Genomic DNA, 12848 nt, shown 5'->3' on the forward strand with positions numbered 1-12848 from the left:
TTGATTAGGTTTCAAAACCCTGGAATGATCCCCCATGGTTTTTAGATTCACCCTTGGGACTCTCTGTTCTGCCCACTGAGTTGTTATTCCTTTTATATGAAAGAACATGTTTTCAGCTGAGTGGTTGTATTATCCTGCTTCCTTCCAGCAGAATCTTGGGATTTTGACAGCCTCCTTTTATTGTATAAAATAAAATTTTAGTCCAATTAGTCCTTTTAGTCCAAGCTGGCAGTGTTTCTGCTGAAACAATTTTCTCAAGAACTCTGAGGATCTTGCATGGATTTTCACTGGGTTTCACTCCATTAAATAAAAGCCACACCCACAAATCTTTTTGAGATAGTCCCTTCTCTCTCATTTGCTCCTGCTGAGATGGCTGAGGGTCAAATACTCTTAAATTTCCTGGAGGCCTCTGGTTTGACTGAGGGGATCTGTGAGACACACACTTAATCTCAGTGAAAGGGCCCTTAGTGTGACTGAATATTATGACCTTTTGATCTTTCAGATTTGTACAGTCATACCCACTCAACCTTTTCTGTATGCCACAGGTTCAGCTGACATTTCTGACTTTTACCATCTTTTTATCCATCCACAGAGGCTGAGAATTTTCAAAATAATCTGGCCCTAGCTCCTTTTGTTTAAGAATTGTCCCCTCAACTTATCTTTCCTCTCATATTCTACAGTAAGCCTCAAGAAGATACCAGGCAGCAGCGTCAACACTTTGTTGGGAAATCGTCCTACCTACATAACCAGTTTCATTGTTTACAAGTTATGTTTTCCACATAACTGCAGGAGAAAATTTGGCTAAGTTTTCTGCTACTGCATAACAAGGATCCTCTTTCTTCCATCTTCCAATAACATGTTTCTTGCTTCTGTCTAAACCCTTAGCAGTACTCCTATGGTCTGTAATTCCACTAACAGCTGGTTCAAGTCTATTTACATATTCTCTATCATGCTCTTTAGAACTACTGTAGCTTTCACCCACTGCCTAGTACCAAAGCCACACCCACACTTCAGGTATTTTTTTAATAGCAGTATCTCACTTTCAGTAATAGTTATCTATTGTTGCATAACAAATTACCACAAATTTAGGAGCTTAAAACATATATTTATTACCTCACAGTTCTATGGGTCAAGTGTCTGAGCGTGGCTTAGTTGGATCTTTTGCTGAGGGTCTCACAAACCTGAACTGAAGATGTCAGCTGGGGCTGTGGTCACATCCAATGTTTGAGGCTTGAGGTCCTCTTCCAAGTTCACGTGGTTGTTGGCAGAATTCATTTCCTTGCAGCTATAGATCTCATGGCAGCTTGCTTCTTCAAAGCCAGCAACTGAGAGAGAGAAAGAGAATCTGCTATCTCAAGTCTCTTATCTCTCTACACCCTTTTTTAAAGGGCTCACCTGTTATGCTAGGCCCACCCATGATAATCTCCCTTTTGATTAACTTCAAGTCAACTGATTAGTGAGCTTAATCACATCTGTTAAAATTCCTTTCCCTTTGCTATAAAACATAACCTAATCATGGAAGTAACATCAGTCATATTTGTGTGCTCCATGCTCACTCAAGGGGAGAAAATTATACAGGGTGTGTACCCTGGAGCAGGTTGGGGGTGGATGTGGGGGAACAAGTGGGAATTTTAAGGTCATCTTAGAAGCCTGCCTACAACAGTTTGGGGAGGTGCAATGTTAGGCATGTTAAGAAAATGTTGGATGGTGCTCTTTTCAAGAAAGGAATGAATCTTTCTTCCTAGTTTTATTGGTAGTTTGGTAACTATAACCTTGTCTATGGAAGTAATTTGATTTGGATTTTTGATAGGTGGAAAGGATTCTAGTAGGATTCAGTTTTTCCTTAATCCGTCATATGTACCCCTCAATACTGGAAGCATCATTCCTGTAACCTTTGTAATATTAAGTCCAGAAAGTCAAAACCAGGCAGTGAGTAGCAGAATTGGAAAATCTCCTTGTAAACATTTTTAAAGACTTGCCAGAGTTTGAACCCTTGTCATTTATAACTTAAAGAATTAGAAACTTGCTCTAAGTTTATATGAAATAATTGTATGCAATTTGAGCTAGGACTGGAGGGCATTGTTAAAATTATTACAATCATTCAACAAACCAAAGAAAGCTCTACAATTTGAGTAGAACTTAAACTCACAGAGGATTATGCTCTAACAACTGCTGGTGGGAACAAGGAGTTCCACATGCATGTAAAGGTCCACTTATGTAACTGACTCCTCATAAACTATTGTACATTACAAATTCCTGTCCTGTTGTGGAGACTAGCATTGCCAAAAGAGAGCAGAGTTAATGAAACTGACCTTAAGAATGATAAAGTTCCAAAACTGACCTTAAGAATGATAAAGTTCCAAAAGCATAAGAAGCTGAATTTACAGAAAAAACTGTTAATCATTAAGAATAGTTTCCTTTGCTAAATAGTCTTTCCAACTTCTTAGGCATTCTTAGTTTCCCTGATCAAATTTCTCAATTAAGACATAAACATTTGCTTCAGAACCGCTGTTTTTTTTTTTTTTTGTAGATGCCCATGCTCACTCATTTCCACTCTGTGTGTGTGTGTGTGTGTGTGTGTGTGTGTATGCAGTAATTTCACTGAATCATCCTATACTTCTCTGTCCTAAAACATTGAAAATGTTGGGGTCATACACTTTTCCACAAAGTTGTCATAGTCTAATTCTAGAGCCCTGGTCAAGCATGGGTTGGAATGTAGCATGATATAAGCCTCCCTAGGCCCCAGAACACACATTTAATTAGGGAGGAGGAGTAAATCCTTCATCAAGCATGGCACTCTCACAGAAGGCTGACCAGAGGAATTTGCTATAGCGCCCAAGGTGTGGTCCCCAGCAGCTCAGCAAATGGCTGGCTCTGAAACAGAGCCAGAGACAAAACTAATAAATAAGACAGCAATGGGGAATCAAGCTAAATAGTACCCTATGGCCAGGCAGGCAGAATCTGCAATGCCTGACACTAGAAATAATTACATCAACCTTAGTGCTTGGTATTCAGGGATTCGGCAGGGCTCTAATCCCCAGAGTGATACTGGCCTCAGCCAAATCAACTTCCAATTAGAAAATAAGTTGGGAGAACAAGTTAATTTACTAGAACAGGAATTCAAATTAAAGATCAGAGCAAAAACTATACCTTGTGGACTAATAACACTAATCATTGCAAAAACACATTCTAAGTTAAATATTTTCACAGCCATTATTTTATTCAGTCCTCATAAGATAGTTTGTTTGTGCTAGGCAGCTTTTGAAATGGCTCCCAATGACCTTTGTCTCATACTCTCATGGAATCCTGCCCCTTGTGTATGAGCCGGACCTAGTCACTTACTTCTAACAAATAGAGAATGGCAAAAGGATGGGATGTCAATTCCAAAATCAGACCATAAAACACTGTGACTTTTATCTTGCTGGTAGTCTCTTTCTGGCTCTTCTCCTGTGCTTTCTCTGATAAAGCAAGATGCCATGTTTTGAGCTGCCCTAGGGGAGGCCATGGGGAAAGGAACTAAAGGTGGATTCCAGCCAATAGCCAGTAAGGAAATGAGTCCTTCAGTCCAACAATCCTTGAGACAGTTAATCCTGTCAAGAATCATGTGAATGAGCTTGGAAACATTTGAGCCTTCACTTGAGACCATGATCTCAACTTGTACTTTTTTACAGTCTTGTGAGAGACTCTGAAGCAGGGGACTCAGTTAAGCCTTGCTCAGATTCCTGACCTGCAGAAACTGTGAGATAATAAATATATGTTGTTTCAAACTGCTAAGTTTTGTGGTGGTTTGTTATGTAGCAATAGATAGCTAATAAATATGAGAGTTTAGAAGGTCAGTGAGCCCCGCCTCCTGCCGAACTTGAGCTGTTATACTCATGGTTATGGTTTATTACAAAAAAGGATACAGGTCAAAATCGGCAATGGGAAAAGGTACATAGAATAGGTGCCAGGGAAAATCAGGTGCAGGGTTCCACTTCTCATGTTGCAGTGGAGTTCTGTAGACAGAGCTTATTTCTTCCATCAATGATGTGTGACAACAAGAACAGCGTATTGCCAACCACAGAGGCTCACCCAATTCTTGGTGTCTAGAATTTTTCCTGTGGGGAATCCATAGACATGGCTAACTACTTGCTTGGCTGACCTTTAGCCTCCAGCACCTCCAGAGGTCAAGCTGATACTGCTTGACCTAAGGCCTCCATGACAGATCACATCATTAGCATAGACTGTCCAGTGTGGTCCAGGGTCGCCACATAAGCAAAGACACTTATCAGGTAGAACGTTGCAAAGGCCTAGAGGTTCCCTCCCAGGAGCTGGGAGCAAAGGCAAAACTTCTCTTTTGGAAGGTTAATCCTTTAGTGTACACAGTATTACCTGTACTCTATATTCTTACTTTAGCTCTAAGTTTATTCCACTTCTCAGTCTTCAGACTTCTGTTAATTTTCAAAATTCACTGCAACCAACCCAGATTTCCAGAGGATAAAAGTTTTTAATGGCCTTTGTGCCAGTTTTCAATGTTTTGCCTCTCAACAACAAATCCATCCTTTACTGCTCTGCTTTGTGATACCAGTTAGACCCTGTAAACATTTCTCTTGCCAGCTGGCATGATGTTAAACTTTGTCAGCAGAGCTGGAGGGACACTACAAAGGAAGGGGCTTCTCCTTCTGACCCCACTGTACTCCTCTTTTCTTGCTGCTGCAGTGCAGGTCAGCAGGCAGGGCACCCAGTGGTGTTTACCTCCCAGGGAGTTTCACTGATACCCCAGAGTCTGTCAGCACCCGAGCTGGATTTCTAGGGAGTTCAATGCAATTCCAGCAGGCATCCTTTTCAGAAAATTCCACCAGCAGTTTCCCAGGAAATTCAGTACAAACTTCACAGTGGGATTCCCTGCACGTTCCACTGGCGCCACAACTGGTTTCCCAGCCAGTCTTTAAGGTGCCCTAGTGGGCTGCTTGCCTGGATGTTTCAGCAACACCCCAGAAGGCAGCCTCCTGGAATGTTTTGTGGACACTCCAGTGGGCAATTTCCTGTTTTCCAGTCTCAGCCTGTGGCACCTCCACTTACCTCTCAACCATCCACAAGGCCACAGCCAGTGTCACTCCTCCAGTGAGATCTAGACCTCAGCCTTGAGGGTGGTGGTGGCCTCTTCTAAATTTTTTCTTCCCTTGAGTATTCTGCATCAGCCCTAAGCGTACTGTCTGCTCCCTGTATCTGCTTTTCCTGTATTTTTTAAGAATTATCTTTAACACATAGTGGTTAATCCCCTATTATTTGGCTAATAATTCTTTAAATGAAATTTCCTATTCAAATTAATCAGTGGTGTCTGTTTCCTGACTGGGCCCCAACTGATACAGTCTTCAATTTAAAAGGATTTAAAAATAATTGTGTTATGTGTCTTCCCCGTGTTTAAAAGAAAAAAAAAAAAAACTGAAAATTTTCTTTTATAGAATATTTCCTAACAAATTTGCTGAGGACATGTGAACTTGTTATGCTAAAATTCTCCCTCAAGCACTCATGTAAATTTAAGGGAAAAAAAGATATGTAAAAATTCAGTCAGATAAAAAGAAGAAAATAAAACTTTTTTTGTGTGTGTGGTACGCGGGCCTCTCACTGCTGTGGCCTCTCCCGTTGCAGAGCACAGGCTCCGGACGCGCAGGCTCAGCGGCCATGGCTCACGGGCCCAGCCGCTCCGTGGCATGTGGGATCCTCCAGAACCGGGGCACGAACCCGTGTGCCCTGCATCTGCAAGCGGACGCTCAACCACTGCACCACCAGGGAAGCCCAGGTAAAACTTTTATTTTCACTTTAAGGACAGCAGTGGTATAATACATATTAATGTACTTCCTACGAAGAGACAATTTTAAAGTAATTAGGCATGATGCTCCCTTGCTGCAATAATCTTCACCAGGAAGATGTTGAAAGCAAGAGTAAGATTAATTTTAAATCTAGAGAAGAGCAGCCAAAATTTGAGGTAGACTTTAAAATCTTAATTCATTATTTTTCATGCTACCTCAGGGCTATAGTTATTTTTTTTCTAAATTTATTAGGGATGGGATTCAGTGTCTGGCTCCTAGTAGGCACTCAACAAATCTATGTGAACTGCATGCCTGATGCATTTCTATTGTCTATTGGTTAATTTAGTAACTGACATATGAACTAAGATGCCAGGAATCTGCTTGTTATGATTTTGACAATTTTATCCTGGCACAGACAGGATTAGAAAAAGAAAAACCGCGTGGTAGTGCAGAGCGCTGCTTACTGTCAATTGTATCCTGCAAATTCATGTCTCCCATATTTCTATCTCTTCTCCTAGTTTATATTGCTGCTTGGGTAAAAACTGTCCCAGAATCAACACCTATGGATTAATGGGAAGATCCATTCAGTACATACTATGTCCTAGGTGCTTCATTTATTCTCTGATTTTACCCTCATTTCCCCGTGGGTTGACATTATTATCACCACCATTTACAGATGAAAGAAATGAGACTGAGCGAGCTTACATTACTTGCTCAAAGTCACATTCCTAATTAATAACAGAGCTAGGAATTGATGACAGCTTTTCTGACTCAAAATCTGGTACTCTTTTCCATTATACTTCACCGACTCTCTTTAAACCATAGAAATTGGAACCCAAAGCGTATTGTTTTGTTTGTCCAACCCAACAACTACCTAATAAAGAAGTATTGTCTACAACATTCCTAACTGGCAGCCTCTACTTAAACTTTCTAGTGATGAAGAAGACCATTATTTCACAAGTTCAAATTTTTATACCCTTCAAATTATCAGGAAGTTCTTAGGCAAATGGGTTTATAATCTTTCTTCTTACTGACTTCCACCCATTGGTTGTAACTGTGCTCTCTCAAGGTTGTAACTGGGTTCTCTGTTTTCTCCCAGAACAAGTACGATTTCTCTTCCACGCAGGCCTTCAATCAGCAGAAAGGGATACTATTTTTGTGCCTAGAATTTCCCTCTCTCCACTTTTTAAAATTAGAACTCAATCTAGAGTGGACTCTTTCATGTTCTCAATATTTGATAGTACTTATTATTGCTGCTGGGATGTATATAAGCCTTCTAATCCTTATTGCTTATCTGGAAATACTATACATTATATATTTTGGTATATACTCCTATGAATATAGATAATAAATATTGATTTAGTGGAAACCCCCACTCCTAAATTCATTCATCCAGACTCATAAAAATCAGCCTGCTTCTATACAGTTATGCTTTTGGAAAGTGCCAAGAAGATCTTCTGTGAAAATAAGTCATCATGGAACTTTAGCATAAAAGCAAACTGGGGGGTGAGGGGGTAGGACGATGATGAGGAAGAGGGACAGTCAGTGTGGGACCCAGGGAGAGAGAGCTGTTGGAGAGAAGTCCAAGCATAGTGCAGAGACGGGGCAACATTTCTAATTCTGGAATTGAAGAGCAGGGACCACATTATAGAAATAGGAATCCCGGTTGCTACTGAATCTTTGAGACTCAAGCAAGTGCCATTCCCACTGAATAAGACTGCTCTCTATAAGGCTAGCGAATAATCGTACAATCCAGTTATGAGGTCTCGGAGAAGTAGAAAGAGTCCAATGCTCTGTCCAAATGCATGGAGTTAAAATGAGAGGTTAGCATTTGTAAAACAAAACTAAACAAAATTGAAGTGTTGGGAAGAAGTTGCTTTCCCATAAGAAGAGAGAAATGTTTTACTTGCTAGCCAAAATCATAGAGGAGAAGCATGTTGGTCAAACCACAGTGTTTTATCAAGCATTCAAACAGACATAAACCAAATAATTTCACTCATCCTAAGAATTCACTTGGTGAACAATAACACTACACAAATTAGCAAACAATTTCAGTGAAGTAACTGCAAAAGACAGAGGAAACCATCATGTTGGAGTATCAGTAAAATATCTTTGGCACTGTGAAGTGAAAACAAGGCTTATTCTAGACTAAGAACACCACATGAAAATAGGCAGTCTAATACTTTAAGTGTGGTTTTGAAGGGAAATCATAGATATTGCAACAGCCTCTAATCTCTAAACTGAAGTCAATGTGAGTTGATTCTGGGCAAAGGTTATCAAGTTAAACTGAAAGCTGGTTTCTACAGTCAGTAGTGATATGGTTTCCTGTTTGATGAGAGATATACCTAAAATAGGAAGGAAAGTGGTTTCAGTAATAAATGTCTGCCAAGCAGTTACCTGAATCTTTACTTCTTCAACTCAATTCCCAGAAGCCTCTGTTCTCCCAGTAGGGATAGATAAATCAGAACATAAAGTGTTAGAGGTCCCTCACCCTACTTCATTAGCATCAGGTTTCTAAAAACCGTGACACCAGGGATGTTCCTGCCAAATGCCTCCTCTGTTTCCATAGCTAAAGTTTGTTTCCACTCACCTACCCCCTTTCTTACCATAATAACTAGAAGGAAATCTATAGGATTTCTTAAATCTTTCTCATATCCTTAAAACCAGTCTCTTAGGAAAGTGCTAGCTGGGCTCAATGTTAATGTTCTTTCTCCTATAGAGCATGAACTCAGCTGGGTCATCTCTTTTCATTCCAGTTAACCTTTCCTACTCTATTCTCTGGGCTCCTATTCTCACTAAGACTGCCTGCAGGGGAAATGCTGTCTCTTGTCACATCTTCTTACTTACTGATCTCAAAATAACTACAGAAGCATGTTCATTCTATGGCTTCGTTGATGATCACAGTGGTAAAATGGATTGGGAAAATCAAACAACAAAAATAAGGAAGTGACAAAGTTTTGAGACTTGTATAAGACTAATCATTCAGAATCTCTGAGTTATGGTTTTTGTTCCTCTCTGTGTTGGTAACTGGGACCCCTCATGGTACTGTGCCCTAAGCCTCCCCACCACCCCACCCCCACTGCAGTGTGCCCTAAGCTTTTATTCTTTAAAACCAGGCTTACATTCTGCCATTCGCCTTCTTCTAACTCCTGTCTTTACCTCTTTCCCCTCTTCTTTATGTTCCATCTATGGCTCATTTCTTTTCTTACTCTCCATATTTTCCAAAAAGTACTTATTCGCTCCCATGACCATCCTACAACCAGATGATTTCCAATTATAAATCTCCAGTCTAGATATGTCTTCTGAGCTGTAGTATCCATGTATCTACTAGACAACTCTACCTTGACATTAGTGCACACGTCAGGCCAAGCCTAGTTCTCTCCTCTCCATGCCCACAACCACTGCCTAATTATCTCTATTCTCTTTTCTCTAATTCAAGTCTCTCCCCCTATAATTCATTCTTCACATGGTAAGCAGACTGATATTGCTTCAACCATGTCTGATACGTCATTAACCTGCCAAGAAATTCTTCATTGGCTCCTATTTGCCTTTAAGATAAAATCCAGACTCTTCAGCCTGATTCACAATGGATGAATTATATGTATTGTTTCACCCTTTCTCTCCCCGATCCCTGCCTGTGATGGGCCACGGGGTGTCTATTGTTTGGATAAACATTATTCTGGGTATGTCTGTGAGGGTGTTTCTGGATGAGATTAACATTTGAATCAGTGGACTGAGTAAAGCAGATTGCCCTCCCCAGTGTGGATTTGCTTCATGATCCACTGGAGGCCAGGATAGAACAAAAGGAAGAGTAAGGGAGAATTCATTCTTTCTGCCTCTTTTTCGTAGCTGAGGTCTTCTGCACTTGTACTGGAATTTTCACCATCAGCTCTCCTGATTCTCAAGCCTTCAGGCTTGAACTGGAATTTACACCAGTAACTCTCTTGGGTCTCCAGCTTGCAGATGGCAGATTGTGGGATTTCTCAGTCCCCATAACTGTGTGAGGCAATTTCTTATAATAAATCATATATATATATATACGTGTATATATATATATATATATATATATATACGTATATATATATATTTACACACACACACACATATATATATTTTTTTTTTTTTTTTTAATCTTAGTGGTTCTGTTTCTCTGGAGAACCATGAGATAACTTCCCATTATCAAACTTTAAACTTCAACTAAACTGAACTATTTTCAGTTTCCCCAAAATATCTTATTCTCACACATGTGAGCTTGAACATGTTTTTCTTGCTATTTATGACAGCCTTTCAAATATTCACACACACACACACACACACACACACACAGAGCCACACATCCCTCCTTGATTAGCTAATATTCTACTTAGTGTCCCCACACTCCCACTCTCCGGAAAAATATAAACCTCAGCTTATTCATTAATCTCCCCTAAGGACTGCAATTTTCTTTTGAATTTAGCATATCTTCAGACTAAATGCCAGGTTGAGTATCAAGTAAGTCATGCTTTACTCAACAAATAAGGTAATGATGATGATGATAACAATGATAACTTCTGTCATTTACTGAGTGCAAGGCTCCCTGCTAAGTAGTCTTTATACATTATTTTAATCTGCCAAGCAATTTGAAGGATATTATCCCCATTTTTTTGGATGTGGAAACTGAGATTTTAAAAGTTTAAATATCTTGCTCAAAATTTTGAAGTTAATAAATGGTAAAGGTGGAACTGAAACCTAAGTCTAGTCTCATTTTAGCTTGTGCTTTGAACTATTTTATGTACTGTCATTTTCCACCCAAATCTAAAATGGCAGCTCTTAAGCTTGCCATTTATATGGTAACTCTTGCCTTTCTTTCCATATATATTCTGCTTGAATTTGGAAACAATGATAAATAATACAAAGAAAATTAGTAATCCAGTTTATCGGTATGTTTAGGGTAATTTGGGCAGGCACGTGACAGGGTCTGTCATCCATTCAGCATAAGCCCTGTGCAACATCTACTGCAAGACAAAAGAGAAAACCTGATCTTATTCTCTTGGAATCCTGTTTCCAGTATGGTTTCCCATGAGATTCTATCAATGAAAAGCATTTGAGGAAGACTTGGAAGGATAAAGGAGGAGGGACAAAGCATTATCCTCAGGTGGCACCTGCAAGCTGACTGCAGCTTCCCTAGGTTTCCAGGGATTTTCATGAGAATCCTCCATTTCTGTGCTACAAGAAGCAGATATTTTCAGTGGTAGCTTTCCTGAACTCTGCTTCTACAGACCTAAAAATATTGCAGAAACCTCTCCTTCCCTGTTTTAAACCCTTCTCTCAACTCAAAACACTTAGCATGGTATCTGTATTCCCAACTAGCCCCTGATTAATATATTTTTGTGTCAATGACTTATGCCTTATTTCATACCTTATTCAATTTATCGAAGGAAACATTTGATAAAATTATACAAAGATAGACTCTAATGGTTTGTCTTTAAATTATTTTATTAACAAAAGGGAAACATATCCAGGTATCCAGTTCTAAAGTCAAGAGTTTAACAGCATTTTTAGATGGGGTACTCCAATTTTTTCCAGGGTCTGAAACATCAGAATGATATGTTATGTCCCAAGGAAACCTCAGCATACTGGTATGTATAGTTGGTGCTTTGTAATTCAGTGAAGCACTCTGTGGAATAAGTATGATTTTCAGCCCCAGACTGCTCCAGGTGATGAAGGGATGTAAGTGGGGCTCAGTGTGGAAGCTGTTTCTTCCATAGTTTTGTCATTCTCTTCTTACCATCTATGTCTTGCACATATTTCTCTCGTACTTACCAGACTTAGTTTGTTTACCTGCCTGTTTCTCTTATTAGATGATAAAATGCTTGAAGGCAGGGGCCTTGGGTTATTCACTGTTATGCTGCCAGCCTTACCAAGTGTCTGGTGTATAGTAGATAAGAAGTAAGTGTTTGCTAACTTGAACCGAAATCAAGTTTCTGAAAGTCAAAAGTACACACAGAGTAGCAGAAGGGATCCAGATTTTACTTAGACTTCTGATCTGCCTCACAGGCTCCTGGGAATCTTATAATAATCTTAGAGTTCTGGAAAACCATCTGGCATAACATGGAACTTTCTAAAGCAGCCTTAGAGACTTCAAACTTTCCTGAGCATCCTAACTAGCAGTTCCCTGGAGTACCTTATCTGGAGATATTCAATATGTTACATACATAAAAATGGAAAGGAACTTAATAAATCAATTGTCCTAATTCATTTTGTAGATACAGTGCCTTCTAAGTGGCTAAAGTGTTTTAAGAATCATGAAACAATAAGAGATTTGCTATTTAATCTTTTATATTTATCTGCAGGTAAAAAATTTATTATCAGACTTGGAAAGATATTATGTATTTTTTGGACTACAGCAGTTAGCTCAATAATTAATTAGTCAGAAGAGTATTCAAGGTGCTTAAAACCCCAGAGTACAGTAAGTTTACTCAGTTGTTGGTATATGCAATAAAACATGAGTTCATTATCATAGATAATATACTGCCTAGTGGAAAAATATATAAAAGTACTAGAAAATGAAGCCTATTATATTTCTCTATAGGCATGGGAACACTTATTATAAAGTACAGAAATTTACAAAGTCTCCTACTATATAAGGTTAATTAATTCACAGTTCTGGAGGCATTTTCAGATGATAAAGAATCCTAATAGCTTGGAGATAGTACGAGAAGTAAAAATAGACTAAAGATAGAAATCAAGAGTCCTGAGTAAAGTTACAGTTTGACCATTTACTGTCCTTTTGGTATCCGAATGGACACAATACCTTTAAATGTCATGGAATCATTAGTAAAATAAGGATGTTTAAAAACTACCTGTCTACATTACAATGCTGATGAAAGAATCAAATGAAAAATAGGTATGTGGAAATTCTTTAAAAATTGTGAAATGCCAACAAATATATAGCACCAAGACAATAAAGGAGATTTTGTTGGTACACATACAATAAATAAAAAAGATGAGTTCTGTCATCCTTAAGTAGTTCTTCTAGAAGATTATACTTGTTTCAATGATGCTTAAAAATTATTA

Source organism: Orcinus orca, chromosome 6 (assembly GCF_937001465.1).
Source record: "Orcinus orca chromosome 6, mOrcOrc1.1, whole genome shotgun sequence".
Lineage (NCBI taxonomy): Eukaryota > Metazoa > Chordata > Mammalia > Artiodactyla > Delphinidae > Orcinus > Orcinus orca.